Source organism: Hyaena hyaena, unplaced genomic scaffold, assembly GCF_003009895.1.
Source record: "Hyaena hyaena isolate Hyena2069 unplaced genomic scaffold, ASM300989v1 scaffold_232, whole genome shotgun sequence".
Taxonomy (NCBI): domain Eukaryota; kingdom Metazoa; phylum Chordata; class Mammalia; order Carnivora; family Hyaenidae; genus Hyaena; species Hyaena hyaena.
In genome coordinates, this window is record NW_024080864.1 from 875,659 (window position 1) to 894,446 (window position 18,788).

Genomic DNA, 18,788 nt, shown 5'->3' on the forward strand with positions numbered 1-18,788 from the left:
CTAAAAGGTGACACACCAGTCACATCTAAACAAAATATCTTTCTAGTTGACTAACCTGGGATTATGATTTAAATGGCTTACATGTTTAACACATGTCTTTGGATCTCCCTTTGAGAGATCCTCTCCCTTTAACAATTTAAAAATTATTACCCAGAAGCAACTGTGTTGTTATTTTATACATGCTATGACCCTTTTAAAAAGATGTTAAAATAATGTTTTTTAATAGAATATATAGCCATTGAAGACATTATAGTAGAAAATGTAGAGGAGATTTTTAAAAGTTTTAAATAAATTGGTAAATTTAATGAAATGACCATTTTCAAGTGCAAAAGTGTATTTGTTGAATGCTTTTTGTGTGTTTCATGCTCTCCATATAGTCTCATTTAATCTTTGAAATAACATATGGCATTGTCACCATTCTGTGTGACAGATGATAAAAATGAGACTCACGAGGTCTGGTAATTTTCCTGAAACCATGAGGTAAATAAATTAGGAAAGTATGATAGGCTCCAAAACTCATGTTCTTCCTACTTTCTCATGCTTCTTCTCAGTCTTAGTGCTTCTCTGGAATTGTGCGTGCAGACAAGTGTCAGGGGGTAGCTGCTTTTCAACTCTGAGGGGCAGGGATGGATGAAAAAATATAATCCTGTGAGATTTACTGACCAGCTTGGGTTATTAAAAAAAAAAAGTGCATCTATCTTCCCTGGGGGATTTTCTTTTGAAAAAGCAGATTCACAATGAATAAATTTTAAATGCAATTTTCTATTTTCCTACAAAGAATGTGCGTGTCCTTCCTAGAGATTTAAGACCTCTAATGAAATTTAAAAAAACACTCTGCCAGAGAGACAAAGGGTAAAAGCATGCTTGGTTGCCGGACAAGATATCCTATATCTAATATTGTCAAATTCGAATTGAAAACTGCTGATTTCATTTACATAATCCCATGTTCATTTAAATTATGCATTGTTTCTAATGGATCTAAATATATTTGCAAACAGAGAAAAAAATTTAAGATACATCTTTGAAGAAAAGTTTAATAAGTTTTGGAAAAATAAATTCCTGTTCTTTAAATTTTTAAAACTTTTTATTTATTTTTTAAAGAGACAGAGACAGAGTGTGAGTGAGGGAGAGACCAAGAGAGAGGCAGACACAGAATCCAAAGGAGGCTCCAGACTCTGAGCTATCAGCACAGAGCCTGAGTTGGGGCTCAAGCCCACAAACTGTGAGATTATGACCTGAGCCGAAGTCGGACGCTTAATGAACTGAGCTACCCAGGCTCTCCAATCTTAATTTTAAAAAAATACTGGAAAAAAAAACATAGGAATTTTTTTTCCCCTATTGATATCTTTCAAAATATTAACCTAATAAGATTAAACATTTCCTTTTATATTTTTAAAAGGTTTATAGAAAATGCATATCTCACTGTGGTATGCATAAAATATGTTCACATAACAGAAGAAACTGTTAACATTTCAAATTTTCGAACCCTTTTGAGTTTTGTATTTTGAAGCATGAGGATCTATTATTTATTAAAAATATTTTCAATTATGAAAATAGGTCTTGGGTATGAGGTGTAAATCCCTATGAGTAGTGGAGGTTGAAATGTAACATTTTCAAAGCCACTGAAGATAGGTCATTTCCTTGAAGTGAGTAAAAGACAGTTATTTATTTCATCAAGAAATGGAAACGGTCTGACTCACTTTCTTCCAAATCAAATAATGCGGTCCAGTGAAAATTGTTGAAAGAGTTTTGATTCTTTAATTCCCAAATTGGATTTGGAGAGTTTCTTCCTATTCCGACTTTGTTGTGAGCAGTGCAGCAGACTGAGACTCAGATAATGTAATTGGATAAGGCTCTACAGAAAAACCGCAGAAAACAATTGTATACGACTCCATTTCCTCAGTAAAAAAATACCTTGATAAAATATATAGAAATGATGAAAAGAGTATATTTAAGTTACAAATCTACTCCCCTTGAACAGCTCTCCCACCTCTGGCCATAACGTCAACAGGTAAGGACATGACAGTTCCACGTCGATTTGAAAAACTGATTGTTTCTGCAACTTATGTTTCAAATATTCCTTATAGTTCTACATAAAACAAATTCTTATGCTGTAGTTGAGAGGAGACAGAGGTACATTTAAGAAGTAGAAAAAGAGGGGCACCTGAGTGGCTCAGTCGATTGAGCGTCCGACTTCGGCTCAGGTTATGATCTCACGGTTCGTGGGTTTGAGCCCCGCATCAGGCTCTGTGCTGAATGCTTGCTCAGAGCCTGGAGCCTGTTTCGGATTCTCTGTCTCCTCTCTCTGCCCCTCCCCAGTTCAGGCTCTGTCTCACTCTGTCTCTCGAAAATAAATAAAAAATATTTTAAAAAATTTTAAAAAAGAAGTAGAAAAAGAACGAAACCTTAAGAGCTTTAGTTGAATTGGAAGAGATCTTTTTTTCTTAAATCCAAATACTGTCTACACCATCAAGTCATTTTTAAGGATTGTTTTGAATACAATTGATAAAATTCACTGCTACTCAAAGCTGCCTACACTTTTCAGTGAACTGGGCAGTGTGAGTCATCTACAGTCTCATCTTCAATTCGGCCCCTGGAAACCACAAGTTGTGAAACTGTTTAAATCTCTATTCCTTTAACACTTCTGTAAACAAATGGCATTTAGAATTTTGTAAGGTCTTGTTTTGGTCTCCAAAATCCTAAATTGGATTTTAAGATCTTTCTACAGTAACTCAAAAGGGTTTAACTTGAGAACTATATGTCTTCTCATTGGTTCTCTTGCCAAAATTTCTTTCTTTCCAATGATGTCCAGTGAGATATGGTAATTACTACCCCCCATAAAATTCTATCATTTGCATAGTGTTTTCTTGACCTTCCCATTCTATTGTCTCTGAAATCTTTCAAGTAAGAGAACCTTACAATATCACCCACACTAAATTGTCTTAGGCCTCAGGGTAGGATTTATTGGTGTGAGGGGATTTTCAAATGTCTTCCTAACTCAGCAGCCACTTTCATCATTGATATCTGAGTTATTTCCTGTTTTTCTTAGTACAGGGATGATTTGGTGCTTAAGCCAGTAATCTTTACTTGGTAAGTTAGTCATGTCATTATTGGAAGTATCTTCAATTAGAAGAAAATACGCCCTTTCCTAAACTGCTGACGGACTTTGTTGGGATTTTGGTGGTGGTAATTTTAGATTCCCATTCTATAACGTATAGGCTATGTGACCTTATTTCAGTTGAGAGTAGAGAAGGAAAATTATATTTTATTTTAAAAGTGGGAAACAAACAGTAAGATCTTTCAGTTGAACTTAAGGAGGATTTTCTTTTTTCCTCTTGCTGTAACTCTTTAAAAATTGTCTAAACCCTCAAGTAATTCTTCTTCTCTAAGCTTCTGTGTTCTCAGATGACAATGACAGACCTCTACCTCACATAGTATGGGGATGGGGAAATAATAATGTAAGCAGGAAGCTTAGCCCCAGTACATGGCATAATGAGCACTCAGTACAAGTTATGTGTTACTACTTTGATTGGGCATTAATTATATTTTACACATAACCTATTAGAATAAACACATCACCAATGAAGACTTTTTAGAAGGAATTCCACGGATGATACAGTATTCATTGGACCTATAAATAAAGATCCACTGGAAATGAACCTATTTACTAAAGGGTGCCTGGATGGCTCAATTGGTTAAGTGTCCAACTCTTGATTTAGTCTCAGGTCATGATCTCATGGCTTTGTGGGCTCGAGCCCCACATCAGGCCCTGTGTTGTCTCTGTCTCTCACAAAACAAACAAACAAATAAATAAACTCTTAAAAAAACCTTTACTAAAATCAAATACAGATCATATATATAATGGTATGATATCTATATATAACTTTTTAAGAATTGGTTTTGTTCTAAATGGCAGGAAGAATATTTTCATTACTGTAACCTACATGTGATTCAAATACACCAATGATGTTTATTGTTCCAAGGAAAAGCTGACCAATATTAGGCTGTGGAATCCTGTAACACTTTTGCTCAATGTGGGCCTGGGCATATTGATTATATGCCAGACCTATTTTGGTAGTAATGGTACTCATTGTTGCCTAAACTTGGCAATCTTTAGCTCATAGAATTTGGTGCCTTGAGCAAAGGTGTTAATTATTCTCCTCCCCACTTTCTTCAAGAGTACCCCTTACTTAAAGAGAACCATTTTCTCTTAGGGGTGCCTGGGTGGCTCAGTTGGTTAAGTGTCTGACTTCAGCTCAGGTCATGATCTCGCGGTTCATGGGTTCGAGTCCCACATTAGGTTCTGTGCTGGCAGCTCAGAGCCTGGAGCCTGTTTCATATTCTGGGTCTCCTTTTCTCTCTGCCCCTCCCCCACTCATGCTCTGTCTCCCTCTGTCTCAAAAATAAATGAAAAAAAACTAATTTTTTTTAAAAAAAGTACCATTTTCTCTTAAACTAACATACATCCTCAGGCTTAACTAGACAGAAAACCAAGCTTGAGAAACGTAGATGGGCAAACAACAATGAATCTGAGTGCATATTCTGCATTTGATTCCAAAACAAATGCCAAACTCAGTTTGGTCAATAGTACATGCTTCCTCTTAATCACTGAGGTGTCAACAGAAACAACAAGAATTAGGGGTCAACACTTTTCTATCGTGTTAAGTTCTTTAACTAAGGTACCAAGTTCTTTCAGATGCTATCTCATTTGGATTTTAATTTGTCCTAACATTCCTCCAAGAGCTGTTACAGCACACCACATCACTGTATCCATTTAACTCCCAACCACGGGGAAACTGGCTGCAGCTTCAAACAACGCTATTAAAAATACCACAGGGGAACCCTGGAATAGGGATTCCAGGCACAAATACAGCCAAGGGACAAAGAGAGGCTGTAAAGGCCTTGAGTGATACTGGGATGGAGATTTAGCAGAATTTCAGATTCTAAAAGAACAGCCCTTAAGATTCTTGTGTCAGGTTCCTAGGGCTGGTTCTCTGTGGTTGTGCAGGGTTTGCAAAAAGTCAAGGATAAACTTCATCTCTCCCTAACTCCCTTAAATTTGTCTTGTCAATAGATTTGTGACCCAGTATAACTACAACTCATAACGGCTTGGCGAAGCTGTCCAAAAGGAGGCTCCCCGTTACTGGGCCTTGCAAAGAACAGCAGACTCATTAGTGCATATTTTCTCTTTGAACCTGCATATCTTTATTGTGCCATCTAAGCAATTAATTGGAAGTCTTCTGGTGAAATCCGCACTCGAAGGGTTTAAAATTCAAGTGCAGAAATTAGCACAGCCATGGCTCCATGAGAGGCCCCAGGCATCCAAATGTGAATGAGTGTTTTGGAAATCTAGCAGACTTAGTGGATTAGTCTAGAGTCCTGCCACTTGGGAGGTCCAAGTTCAGGGCCTTAGATCTGGGAAGAAGATGTTACAGTTGTGTTGGTGAAGGGAGAGTTGGAAGAAGAAAGAGCAAGGGAAGGAAGAGGAGCCAGCACAGACTTTCAAAGAAAGACACCTTTTCTGGGTGGCAGAACAGAGAAGCTCATGCTTTCAAGTTCTTAAACAGAATCATTGCAAACTGAGCGTAACAACAGAAGAAAAGGGTTTTGGCATAAACTTGTTCATTCTTCTTGATTGGCTTGCACGCTTCTGGATTCTTCTTAGAAGCTCCAGTCTGCTAGACATGATTATTTATTTTTGCAGTAGATTCCAGGAGAATGGGAAGACTGGCCTTCTGGTATGCCACTCCCTTCGGGTTTTTCCTCTGTATCACATATTTCAGTTTGGAATTTTTCATTCTACCCTATGATTATTTGATTAATGTATATCTCCCTTGTCCTTGGCTCCCAGACTGTAGGGACCCAGGACAGGGAAAATGCTTCTTTTGGTCATCACTGTATACGAGGAGCCCTGCTTAGGTATGGCACATGGAAACCCTCAAAAAATTACTTGGTAAAAGAATATTGTCTAAAATGTGAAATAGACAAAGTCTGGAGATCTAACCCAAAGGCAAGCAATTCATGGGGTCACTAGTAACAATGGCCTTTAATATGTGCCTAAAATAAAAAATGGTCTACTTCTAGTTATAAATGTGTAGGTTCTATTTAACTGTAACTGTCAATGAGAAATTGCAAACAAGGTAACTGGTGGCAGGAGAAGTAAACAAAACAAAGGCTTGTACAACTGGCTTGAAGTAAAGTCGAAATTAGGAAAGCTATAGGAAAGCTACTGAAGAAGTAGGATGAGAAAAAGAAGACACCAGGCATGCAAACAAACAAACAAACAAACAAACGGTAGGGTCTTAAGAAAGATACTGTATGTCCTACTGGCAGAAGATGAACTGGCAGTTCTCTAAAACTGTGATGAGTACTCCAAACTTTTATGTCCTAATTCTTGTAAGAATTCTTGTAAGAATGATTGTGTTTTGATCTGGTTATTTCTGATAACTGAGCCAATCTGATGGAAATGCTCCCATATGGTGATGCGGGACCTTCGTGAGCTACTGTGTGAAGATGCCTGCTTGTTGCCAGTAGTCTGGGACTCTGGAGTTCTTTCTTGGAACTCTCAAGAGTGGTTCCAGGAAAAGTCACCCAATAACCTTAATTCAAGGAAATGAAACTCTTCTGTCTTGTACTGGCTGTTTGAAAATATGGCCACTCGAGTAAAATTTAATTTTTTCCAAGTACTACATTATGGTATACCTCTCAACATTTACTGCACTTATACTTAGGAATTTGACTTGTCTTGGATCTCACAGTCCTGGAGTTGGTTTCTATTTGCTGCCTGGAGCTCACTTCCTGGTAGTGATCATAGCAAGATGCATCATCTTTTTTCAAGTCATTAGAGACCATGTGGGGTTCAACAAAAACCTAGCTTGTGAGATCTCTGGCAGCAATGAAATTCCCTTTTATAACTGCTTTATAATAATGAACAGCACTCCTTCTGTATGGGAGCAGAGCGGCTCAGGCTTTTCTCGAACCTATACTTGCCTTGTCTTGTGCTAAAACCATAGCTCCCTCCTAACTCACACACAGATGTTGGGAAAGCAGCTGTGAAGAATGACAGAGGGGCAGGGTCTCTGCCTGGGAGACGCTGAGGTGAGGAATGAGGAGGTATCATGAGGGGATAAGGGGGTGGATTCTGGCAGCTTGGAATTAACATGGTAAAGAGGGTAAAGAAAGGGACATTAGATAAGATATGGGAGATCATAGAGAAATAAGGGAAGGAGGCAGAGCAGAGAGTAGGAAAAAAGGAGGCAGAGGATATAATGACAGGGAAAATGGGAGAGAATGCAGTGGAGACTACAAGAAAAGAGAAGATATAGAAAAAACAAAAGTGAACAACAATGAAATGAAAGGGAAGCAATAGAGGGTTGTTTTCTTGATATAGAATCTGAAATGTAACTACCAGGGTTTTAATCCCAGCTGTCAACTTTATAGAATAATGACTGTGGGAAATAATGCCTATCAGTCTCAGTTTCTTCTTTTGTAAAATGCTGTAATAATTCTACCTACCTAACAAGGTTGTGAGATTTGTGTGATCACATGGGTCATCTCAGCACAGGGTGTGGCACAGAGTTGGTGTTACTGTTAGTGAGGTTAGAAAAGAGGGGAACAGCAGAGTGAAGGAAGAACGATGGAGGAAGTAGAAAGGAGAGATATTCATACAGTAGAAGAGCAAGAAAGAAAGAAAGAAGGGAATTTCTCCTAATGATTTTAACCTTTCTTTTCACATAATATAATCCAAGTTTCTATGCCCATTATATTATTTCCATATATTTTAATGACATTTGGGAAAAACAAGTACATATTGAATACGAATACCTTTAAAAAAATTTTTTTTTGTATTAAACTAACCTACAGTACATTGTATTTCTTTAAGAGTTGAAATTATTCCTGGAAATTAGTAAGATCAAGGCTACGTGATGCTAAACCAGTCATCCAAAAAACCCATTTATTTTCCCTTCCTCCTTACTGTATTGACTACCTATTTGATGGAACTAAATGAACTGACTGGTATTCAGAAATGTGTTCACCCAGCTGTAGCCTATAGGAAGAATAGAGCACCTAGTGTTCTTGGTGATGTATCTTTCCAAGTTTCTCTCCTCAACACTAACCACTTCGTTTTACTTGAAGTCATTTTGCCTCTCTCATGAGTCTCACTGTTCAGGGCTAGTGTTGACGACTGAGGCTGCTCTAGGCCCAAGACCATAAAACAATACAATGGAATTGGCCCAAAGTATAAAAGGAAAGAACTATGGAGTTAGTTGTCCTTACCCTCTCAAGAATAAAGGAACCGTGGGATGGAAGATAAAGTATGAAAAAGATATTAAAGAGATCTAATCGTTTTTTTTTAAACAAATAACTTTAATTTTGAAGCTCATTTATTTATTTTGCAAGAGTGCACATGCAAATGTGAGTGGGGAAAGTACAGAGAGAGAGACTCCCAAGTAAGCTCTGCACTGTCAGGCTCCATACTGCCAACTTAGGGCTTGACCTCATGGACCTTGAGATCATAACCTGTGTTGAAATCAAGAGTTAGTTGCTTAAATGACTGAGCCACTTAGGCACCCCAAAGAGATCTATTCTTATATTAAGGAGGAGATAAGAAGCCACAGCCTAAATCAGAAGGAGAAAACTCTTCACACTCCTCACAGAAGTGCTCCAAAGTGCACTTGGGATGGAGCTGTGCACCAGGCACATCACAGACATGCCTCCTTAGAATTTCCACAAAACTGGAGAAATAGTGAGCTTGCAGTGAGGTGAGAGGCCAACCTTCACCATTAGTAAGGCTAATCTTAAATGACATTCAGAGTAAACTGAAAAGAATTTTATCTTTTTCACATACACATGACCTTTTGTAGGACCATGTGAGTTATTTAAAATAGTGGCCAATGAACATAGGCCAGTAATCTCCCTACTTCTCACATGTTCCTCATTCAGAAGTAGGAGAATACAGAGGCCACCCACTGTTCCCTTCTTTCAAGTTATTCCCTTCTGTCAAAGAGGTTAAGAAGGAGTTTTATTCCACATTCCTTCCTGTACAGGAGAGACAAAGTTTTCAATTGTCTTCTACTGCCTTATGTTTTGCTTCTAGATTCTACTTAACAGCAATTTTAAGAGGTTCTGAGAGATCTGTGTAAGGATCTCTTGACTCCAGGTCTACTGGACACAGAAGTCGATCACGATGGTGTTCTAGTACCATATACCGCACAGTGAAGACAAAAAAGAACTGGCATATGATTGGGCAGGCAACAGGAATAGGGAGGCATAAACTACAGTTTTTAGACGAATTTCATTAGAATTATGCTGGAGGTAGGTATGGGGGCTATGGAAACACAAAGGAGAAGGGCCTGGCCCAACTTGGGCAACAGGGCAGGGCTTGGATTCAGGTGTCATCTTACCCAAACAATGAGGTGAAGTGAGTGAGGAAATGAAGAGAAGACAATGAGGGGTGCCTGGGTGGCTCAATCAGTTAAGAGTCATGGTTCATAAGTTCAAGCCTACATCCACAGCATGAAGCCTGCTTGAGAATCTCTCTCTCACTCTCTATCGATCCCTCTCCCATGCATGTGAGTTCACATTCTCTCTGTCTCCTTTCTCTCACTCTCTCTCTTCCCCTCTCCCTCTCATAATAAATAAATACAAATTCAAAAGAGAGGAAAGTGAGTTCTAGATGGCAAGAAGAGAGGAGCAAATGCAGACAGCTGTGAAACATGGCTTGTATGGATGGAAGAAGTTGGCTACTGGAAGAGTCAGGTGGGTCTTGTGTACACTGCCAAGGGGATTAGTTTTAACATGGGACTGACAGGGGGCACAGAAGGGTTTTAAGCTGGGAAGAGACATTCTGAGACTAATCTTTCAACTACATTAATTTGGCTGCACTGTAGAAAGCAGTGAAGAGGAATATACAAAACACAGACTATTTAAGAAAGTGGTTCTCAAATGTTTTTTATACTAAGAAATATATTTTCATGGCAAAATGACTACAATGTTTGTGTGTACGTCAACAATTTCAGAAAACAATACTTATCATTGATATTATAGATGTGACTTTACATTCTATTACTTTCTATTCAATTCTGTCATATATATATGACAACAATTATATATATGTCAACATATATATATATATAACATATATACAATTATATATATATGTCAACAATTTCAGAAAACAATACTTATCATTATTATACTACACTTGATCTTAGCCAAAAGGCCGAGAAGCGATTATCATTGATATTATAGATGTGACTTTACATTCTATTACTTTCTATTCAATTCTGACATATATATATATATATATATATATATATATATATTTACAAAATGCTAAATGCAACTGACAGTTTCAAAATACTACTTCAGGCACTACTACTGTAATCTGGGGTGAACTGATGAGTACCTCGTCTGGAGAAGTATCAGTGGCATGGAGAGGAGAGCACAGGTTTGACAAATATTTATAAAGTAAAATAAAACTATAGTTATTTATTTGATGGAGGAGTGTATGATTTCCAAGTTTCAGTCTAGGATAAAAGTGCTTCCTAACTGACAGGAAGAACAGATCTGAGAAAAAACAGGAGTCCAGTTTTGAACATGTTGTATTTAATTCTTTTAATGTTTATTTTTAAGAGGGGGGAGCAGGGGCAAAGAAAGAAGGAGACACAGAATCTAAAGCAGGCTCCAGGCTCAGAGCTGTCAGCACAGAGCATGATGTGGAGCTCGAACTCACAAGCTGTGAGATCATGACCTGAGCTGAAGTCGAATGCTTAACCAACTGAACCACCCAGGCACCACTGTATTTAAATGGTGGAGTATTATCAGGCACTGTGCTTTTGTAGGAGTCTGAAATCAAGGAGGAGTTCTGAGTACAGACAGTTTGGGGAATCACGTTCCAAGTTTGAAGGTAAAACTACATAAGTACATGTGAGCATCTAGAGAGTGCATAGAATGAGAAAAGCATTGAGCCAGAAACACAATGTTTAAGGAGGGGAAGGGGGAAGGAAGACATAAGATGAAGAGTATTCAGAGCAGCAAGAAGAGAGTAGAATCATTTGGGAGAGAATGGTTCCTAATAAATACGTGTTGAATAAATATTTGCAGAATAAATGAATGAAGACAGAGTTTCAGAGGAAGGGAGATCAGGACAGAGAAGGCAAAAAGGAACTCTTTGGACACCAGAGTGAGGGTGGTGGGAGCAGAGGTGTGTGCGAGGAAGTCCTCCTACAGTGACTTGAGGAATGCCTGGGCGGTAAGGCGGTGGAGTGGTTTGACTGAGAAGGGAAGAACAAAGAACCAAGCTAAGGGATCAGCAAGGGTTCTGTTATTGGACTTCATTATTGTTTTGTTTTGTATTGTTTTTATGATGAAGAGGAAAGAGGCGGGAGAAAAGGAGAGATTGCAAATGTGAGAAACATAAAGGAAAATAGCAGGAGAAAGGTCCTGGAGGTACTTCGAGGAGAAGACCAAGGGCAGATGCAGGTGTTAACTTAGAGCAGGAAAGGGAGGGGATGCATTACCTGCGGAGACACGAAGGGAGAACAGGATGGGTATGGTTGTCAATGAGAGGATGCAGAAGTTGAGGAAGTCAATGCCTTCACAATGAGTGTCTTGATTAGGTTGTAAGTGAAGGCATTTACTGAAAGGTGATGAGCACCTGTGGCACCAAGAGGCTTCACAAGGGGAGGAAGTTTGGAATAAGCACCAAGGGAAGTAAGAGGGCGCAGAGCAAGGATGAAGGTCAAGTGGCACCAAAGGTACAGTTGCGGGGAACACCTTGACTTTACTTGAATCCACCTTGAAGGATATGGGATTTTTCCTACCTGGAGTTCAGATAAGGAAGTGGAGCTGGCAGATTAGAAACTGACAGTGTTGGGTTTTCCCTGAGATGAGCAAGGAGAACAGGATGGCAAAGAATTTGAAAGAGAGCCTGGGAAGGCAAGAAGGAGAGGGAAAGAGACTGAAATCCCTAAATCAGAGGACTGCCAGACAAAATACTCTATTTCTCAGTCTCCCTTGCAGCTAGATGTGACATATGACTAAATGAGCCAACGGAGATAGAAATAGAAGCACAATGTGGGGTTTTTGGGAGTTCTCTTCCAAAGAGAGGGGAGGTGCTATTGTTTCTCTCCTCCCCTGTCTCACTGCTGGCAATTTAGATGTGATGGCTCTACGCGTCATCATGGACCATGGAGGCAAAGCCCAGACTCCAGGGATGGTGAAGGAACTATCCAAAGGAATCATAGATCCCTTACGATGCTAGAGTAGTCACACCAGCCCTGGACCACCCACTCTGGCTCTCTTTTATAGGAAAGAGAAATAAACTTCCATCTTGATTAAAGCATAATTTTTCAGGTCTCTTTCATTCCAGATGAACCCAAGTCCAGCTAAAATAGTGTGCATGTATAGTGCTTGGAACACTTAGAAGGCTGCCTTGGAAGAGACTGTTAATCCCCCACCATGTAAAGCCACGTAGGGAGCACATTTTACAGTAAGCAAAGAAGCTTTGGTCTTTTTCAGAGATTATATATTGCTCTTGATTTGGAGAGGAAACAAACACTGACACATTTCTTCATTAAATTTTTTAAAAATAAAAGAAAGCCACATGGCTGTTATTGCTTTTTGCCTGTGACAGCAAGCAGTCGTCTCTGTACTTTTTGCAAAGAAATGTATTAAAATTAAGGACAACATTAACACCCAGCATAACACATTTCCATGGCCTTACACTTTTTTTTCCCCCTTTCCTGAAGGGTCAGAATTCCCAACAGTTGGCATAAAATGAATGGTCTAAGCCCAAGCCTAGTAAATCACTGGTATTGCGTTGTTTTTAAAGTGACCAAACAGCTGTAGTTTTCAAGGTCAGCTGAATCATCTGCCAGGGTCACAAGTGTTTCACATGTCAAGAAACGTATATGGGTTCCACTCCATCCAGGATTGTACGGAAAAAGACACTTGCAAACAAGTGATCTGAGGACATGTTTCCAAACAGCTGCTATGGTTATGTGGATAAGAATTACTACCTAAACTGTGTAAGTTGAAGACTATGTTTCCAATCACTCAAAAAGAATATTCACTGCAACCCATAATGTCCCAGCTGAGAGGGCCAGTTTGTGATTATGAAGACACATAGTAAGTACTAAACCAGGATAAAAAGTAACAGTATATGATTGCTATTATAATCATAATGACCTTATTCATGTGCAGGTGGGAAGAATGTGTACTGGGCATAAAAATAACACCCGCCAAACACATAATTAAGATGGAACCTAGCTAAATAGCTGAGGATGGAGGACTTCAAGTAACCAGACTTGGCTAATGCTCCTTCCTCCAATTCATGCTGCAGGCAACACTGACTAGAAGCTAAAGACGGACTCCCGGATGCTAATAACTTCCTTAACAAGCTGGAGTAATTGGTATTATGGAGCCAGACTGATGGCATAGGGAGGGGATGACCTCAGGATTTAAGGAGTTTAGGAACAGGAAAACGTGTTTTTTAAATTCACATTTTAAGCTCAGAGCATAGTTAGAGATGTCTGGCTTCAACAGACAGAAGGAAAAAGGTACTGACTTTTGCAAACAGCTCCTCCAGTGGGTTGTCTGAACTCAAAAGGGATAATGGGCTTTGAAGAGTAGCTCTTAAGTTGCATTTTTATTCAGTTCTCATAATGTTCTTGGTATGTGCTCTTCAAAGACCACAATCGGCCTCCTCATCTTGTTGATATTTACTAATCTTCATGATCTCCCATGTGTGAGACATGTTGAATGAAGACTGCCTTCTGACCTGTTAACCCCTCTCTGCAGGTTTCAAGGTTGTCTTCTGTATTCTGTACGCAAAATAGCAGGCACCTCCAAGTCAGCGGAGTGGTGCAGACAGGCATAGACAAATATTCATTCTAGCTAAGTATGGGCTCCAGTGTAGCTGGAAAAGGTCTCTCAGCTCTGAGTCACTTATACAATCAAGTCCCTGAACATGTTTCTGTCCCTAATATTTTGTTGCTCTAGGCAACCATCAAGTCCACACGAAGACTTCTGCCAACTGGAGGAGATGACTAGCCAGGGGAACCAGAATTTTCTTTTAACTCTTTGTTGAAAATTCAAAATAGCAAACAGTGGGTGTCAAAGACATTCTCTATGGATCTATACTGGGAAAAGTGGAATTCATACACTGACTTGGTGTATCTTTTCTTCACTACTCGAGGAAATAGAATGATAGAAAATAAAGGCAATTAATCAGAAGCACGCATTAAAAAATGCATGAAAGAGCTGGTTGATTTTTAGACATCATGTAATCCGATATCCTCATTTTATAGATGGAAAACCAGCTTAAATTACGGACTCAAGGTTAAACAGGGAGGTAGTGATAGAGCTGGATTTATAGCTTTGGCCACTAAACCCTTGTGGTTACTGCTCTTTCTACAAGTTTCACAAGTCCAGTGCCACATGTAGAATGAAGGAATGTTAGTAAATCATAAGTAATCACCTCTCCTTTGTAATAGCAAATGGTCCTAGATGAAAAGGGCTACTTTGCTGGGAAGCAATCCTAAACATCTGGAGCTATGTAGTGATCATCCAGGAGGGACATGTAACTATTTTAAACTATCTGAAAAGCGTTCACGGTCTATCATTATTTATCTGAATTTGATCTTTGCTTTCTCTGAATTCTTAAGACACTTACTCTCTGTGACACAATCCTGGGAGTATCTAAGATTCTTGATATCTTTTTCATGTGTACAATTATATCTTGCTAAGGCCTTGCAGGTAGGACTATGCCACATTCATTTCCATTTCACTGAAACCCAGAGCACAGGATTAAACATGTTTTTGTTCACTGGTTGATGAGAAGTCAATATTAATTTTATTAGCTCTAGTAGTTTAGTAACAATCTACTCATCCAGAAGTGGTCCAGGAATTTATACTATTCAATACCAGGAAACAGGTGCAAAGAACCCCAGAACAGTTAACAAACGCATTTAAAAACTTACTTGTTAAAAGTGGACTCAGGCCTATAAATACAGAGAACAAACTGATAATTCTTAAGTGCCACTTCTTCCAGACGACCTTCGGTATCTTGCTTTAGATCTCCAGCAGTGAAGTATTAACATTTTCTCTGCTTTTCTTTTCAGAGGTGCCATGTGATGCTTAGGTTCAAAGAGACAAAGATGGTGGTGTGGGAGTGGCTCTCTTAGTTTTACTTTTTCTTTGTAGGGAAACACCTAAGGGGATCTGTCACACTTATGAATCTACCCTCTTTGAAGGTCTGATTTGAAAGCAGATTGGGCTACTCTTTGCACAAAGGCATTTTAAATGTGCAGGTGTGACTGCCCAAATTAACAACAATACTTTGAACTTTTACAGAACCTTTCATCAAATGATATCAAAACAACCCAGCTTATAAAGCCTTAGGAAGCTAGTGGACAAAATATCCTACTGACATATAACTGGGGATTTAGTGCATTAGCTATGTTGATGATTTGTTTCAAGCCTCCAAACAATGGTATGTTTAGGTAGAGGAAACTATTTTCTGCAGGCTACATCTCCAAATCGTGATATTTAATTTTGAAAAATTAAAAAAGACAACAATAATCCTTTTCTTTTTAAAATTTGTTGCTGAATTTTAGCTGCCAGTTCACATGAACTTGCAGGTCATCCTTGGGCAAGCGCCGTGCTATTCTTTTCGGTATTGTTCTATTTTTAGTAGATGTGCTGCCAAAATGAGCACAGAACCTAATAATTATTTTTCCCTCTTAATTTGGCCAAGTATAGCTTCTTATTGATGATCCAAAAAGAAGCTCACTGAAGATACCAAAATGGACTTCACCTATGGTGAGGGAGAACCATACTTACCAATGCTTTTTAAATGAACTGAAAAGTGTCCGACAAATCTGTTTGAGTCTTCTTGGTATTAATTTAAGTGCATAGCTGTGAAGCATGTTTCTCCAATAGCACAAATCTCATCTTTGTCTGTTTTTCTCCTTCTGGCTTCTTTCACTCTCTATCCTCACATACATTGATGTGCACTCAACTGGGAACAGGGGTGCATTCCCATTTTCCCAGATTTTAAATCTGTTGTAAAGTAAATACAAGCAAAATGTGTCTGAGGAATGTTTATCAGACTATGGTTTTTATTTGGCTTTGTCTTAGCATATTAGTTTTTTTAAAATTTTGTGCCCCATTTCAATGGTTTCTTTGATGTCTTGTTTTGACCAGCTGCTGAGCTTTTTGTGGCTGTCCATTTACATCACTTTACAAAATGGTACATAAATGAAATTTGAACAAAATGAACAGTACTTTCACATTGTTTCAAAATCAAACATGTTCCTAAGGAATCTGATTTATGGCAGATGGAGAACAAAACCTTCCAGAGGGAGGGCTGTTAAATGAGTCTTAATTGCTTGCATATGAAAATATAGTGACTAAGATTGTGTGCACAATTAGGAATTTAAACATGTAGAAAAAAGCTGGCCATGGAAACATTTTTGCAGGCACAGCTAGTGTGTATGAACACAGACAATAGAAGACAAGTTAGTAAAGGAAAATAATTTTAAAAGAAACTTAGTTGTTTACTTCATCATTCCTTATGTCAAGCTTCCAAATGCAAAGAGGATTCATTTACCTCTGAAACTCACTGTTCACTCAAAAAAAAAAAAAAAAAGGTTTATTCAAGAAATAGAATTTCCTTTTTTAGTCCCTACTATGTACCAGATACTAGGCTTTGTGCTTATTCATCTCATTTAATCCTTATAATAACTCTCTGAGGTAGGTTAATTATTAATCTACATTTTATAGATGACAAATTGAGGTTCAGAGAATATGTTGCTTCAAAGTGAAATGGTTATCAAGTGGCATATACTAGACTCTCTGTATTGACTGAATGAAACTAAAGCCCACCCTCTTATAGTGCCTAGCTGTTCCCCTGGAAAAACCTACATACCTTTCAAAAAAAGTAATATTAAGGCTGCCTCTACTTTCAATTTTGAGTCAAAATGCTTTCCTTGTGTTGGGTGACATGGCATGGTGAGGCTGAGTGGATGGGCCAGAGTTAGTCAGATCTGGGGGCAGGGCTGGGACAAAGAAAGTAGATTTAGAAACAGAAGCTGGAGCTGGGTGGCCTCCGAAGCTGTCAGAGTTATTGGGTAGGGAGCATGGTAGTCAGGTAGAAGGATTTAGTTAAGAGAGTCAGTGCTTCAGTGGCTCTGCCCCAGTATGTGGAACTCAGTTTAGTTCCCCACAGCTGGGGGTTAGGCCTTCCTCCTTACGATGACTCAGATGTTCCAAATGAGTAGTACAGTGTTCTACAGTGGGCTTCCATTTGTCTTCAGAAATCAAAGTTCATCTCATGCCTCTAATGGACCAACATGCCTTTTCCATGGACCTCAAGTCCTCTTTCAGATTCTTTCTTCTTAGGAAGCCTTCACCTTGCTAGAATGGGGGTACAGGCTATTTCTAAGAGGACTTTGATGAGGGCCACTGTGTGGATATCCATAACTAAAGTTTGGATTCCTTTGGAATCACTTTGGTTCCTTATAAGCAAACCAACAGTGATAGATCATGAAACCCTGCATAGAACTAAGCATAAAGGAGGTATCAATAAACATGTGTGTATCAAATGATCAGGTAATCACATCACTTTTGTGCCTACAGAGGAACTGGATTCCCAGGGACGCAATGATGAACAAGTGCCATCCACATTCCTAAAAACCTTATTCTTATAAAGAACAGCAAGCTGAGAGATATATTAGCAAAGTGTGTTGTGGGCAATCTTCTTATTGGCCAACACACAATCTTCTCACTATAATCAATAATAATTTGGGGTCCACCATCATTTATTTCTCTTTTCTAACTGTACCCTAATTTGTTTCAGGAAATTGTTTGGTGCCTCCATTGGATAATTTTAATAATAGCATAGCCCAAAGTGATCAAGTGCTTCCTATGTGCCAAGCATTGGGCTTAGTTTTTCATAAATATCATCTCAATTTTCATGAACTCCTTATGAGATAATTACTACGACTATGCCCACTTCAAAAACTGGGGCCTTGAGGCTCTGAAAGGTTAAATGAAGTGTTTGAAGAAAAGCATCTGTGAGCAGCAGAGCTGGGATATGAATCCACACAATCTGGCCTCATAACTTAGGCTCTTAGTACTACATTATGTTACATCGTGTGGCAGAACAGCCAGATGCTCTATTTTCCTTTAGCCAAGACCCAAAACCAGACCATTTAGATCCCTCTGCTGGAATTTGACTCTTACGCAGATTAACAAAGAAACTTAAAACGGGAAGCTCTCTACATTGTTCCTACCATGAGAATTTCCCTTCATTTGTGCCCTTCTGGCTCTCTGAAGATGAATGGATTCCTTCAACCCTGATCCTCCAGCCTCCCCACTAATTCTCAGGGAATTGGAAATTCTTCCAATATTCTATTTTACTTAAGTAGATTAGATTCCATTTTACTAGATTCTATTTTACTTACGTTAGCAGAGTTGGGTTTTGCCTTGCACCTGGAGGATTGCTGCTGATACACCACCGTCTAAGGGGAGGGTGTAAGCCAGCCTAGGAGAGGACTGGGCAAATCCTCAAAGAGGAGGATGCTGGAGGACTGTAAGTGACCAGTAAGAATGTGACAGATGCAATGAGAAATGACCTTGTAGCAAAATGCCAGGTTGACTTCCTCTGCTGCCCTTCCTGTTGAAATGATGAGGGCTTGGGCTCCTCTCTCAGCCAGTAGGACTGGGACACATTGGCCTTCTCCTCTACCTCCAGGACCTTCAGCAGTTTCCAGCGAAGAGAA

At 39.0% G+C, this 18,788-nt stretch overlaps 1 protein-coding gene, 1 non-coding gene and 1 pseudogene across 2 annotated transcripts in view; all 3 read right to left on the reverse strand.

Moving 5' to 3' along the window:
- The window catches only part of PDE4D (phosphodiesterase 4D), a 285,677-nt gene that overhangs the window by 164,420 nt on the left and 102,469 nt on the right, over positions 1-18,788 (reverse strand). The window lies entirely within an intron of this gene.
- On the reverse strand, positions 10,156-10,234 carry LOC120239512 (annotated as a pseudogene).
- Positions 15,613-15,721, reverse strand: LOC120239517. The gene has a single exon (XR_005530448.1). It is a non-coding gene; the product is annotated as a U6 spliceosomal RNA (small nuclear RNA).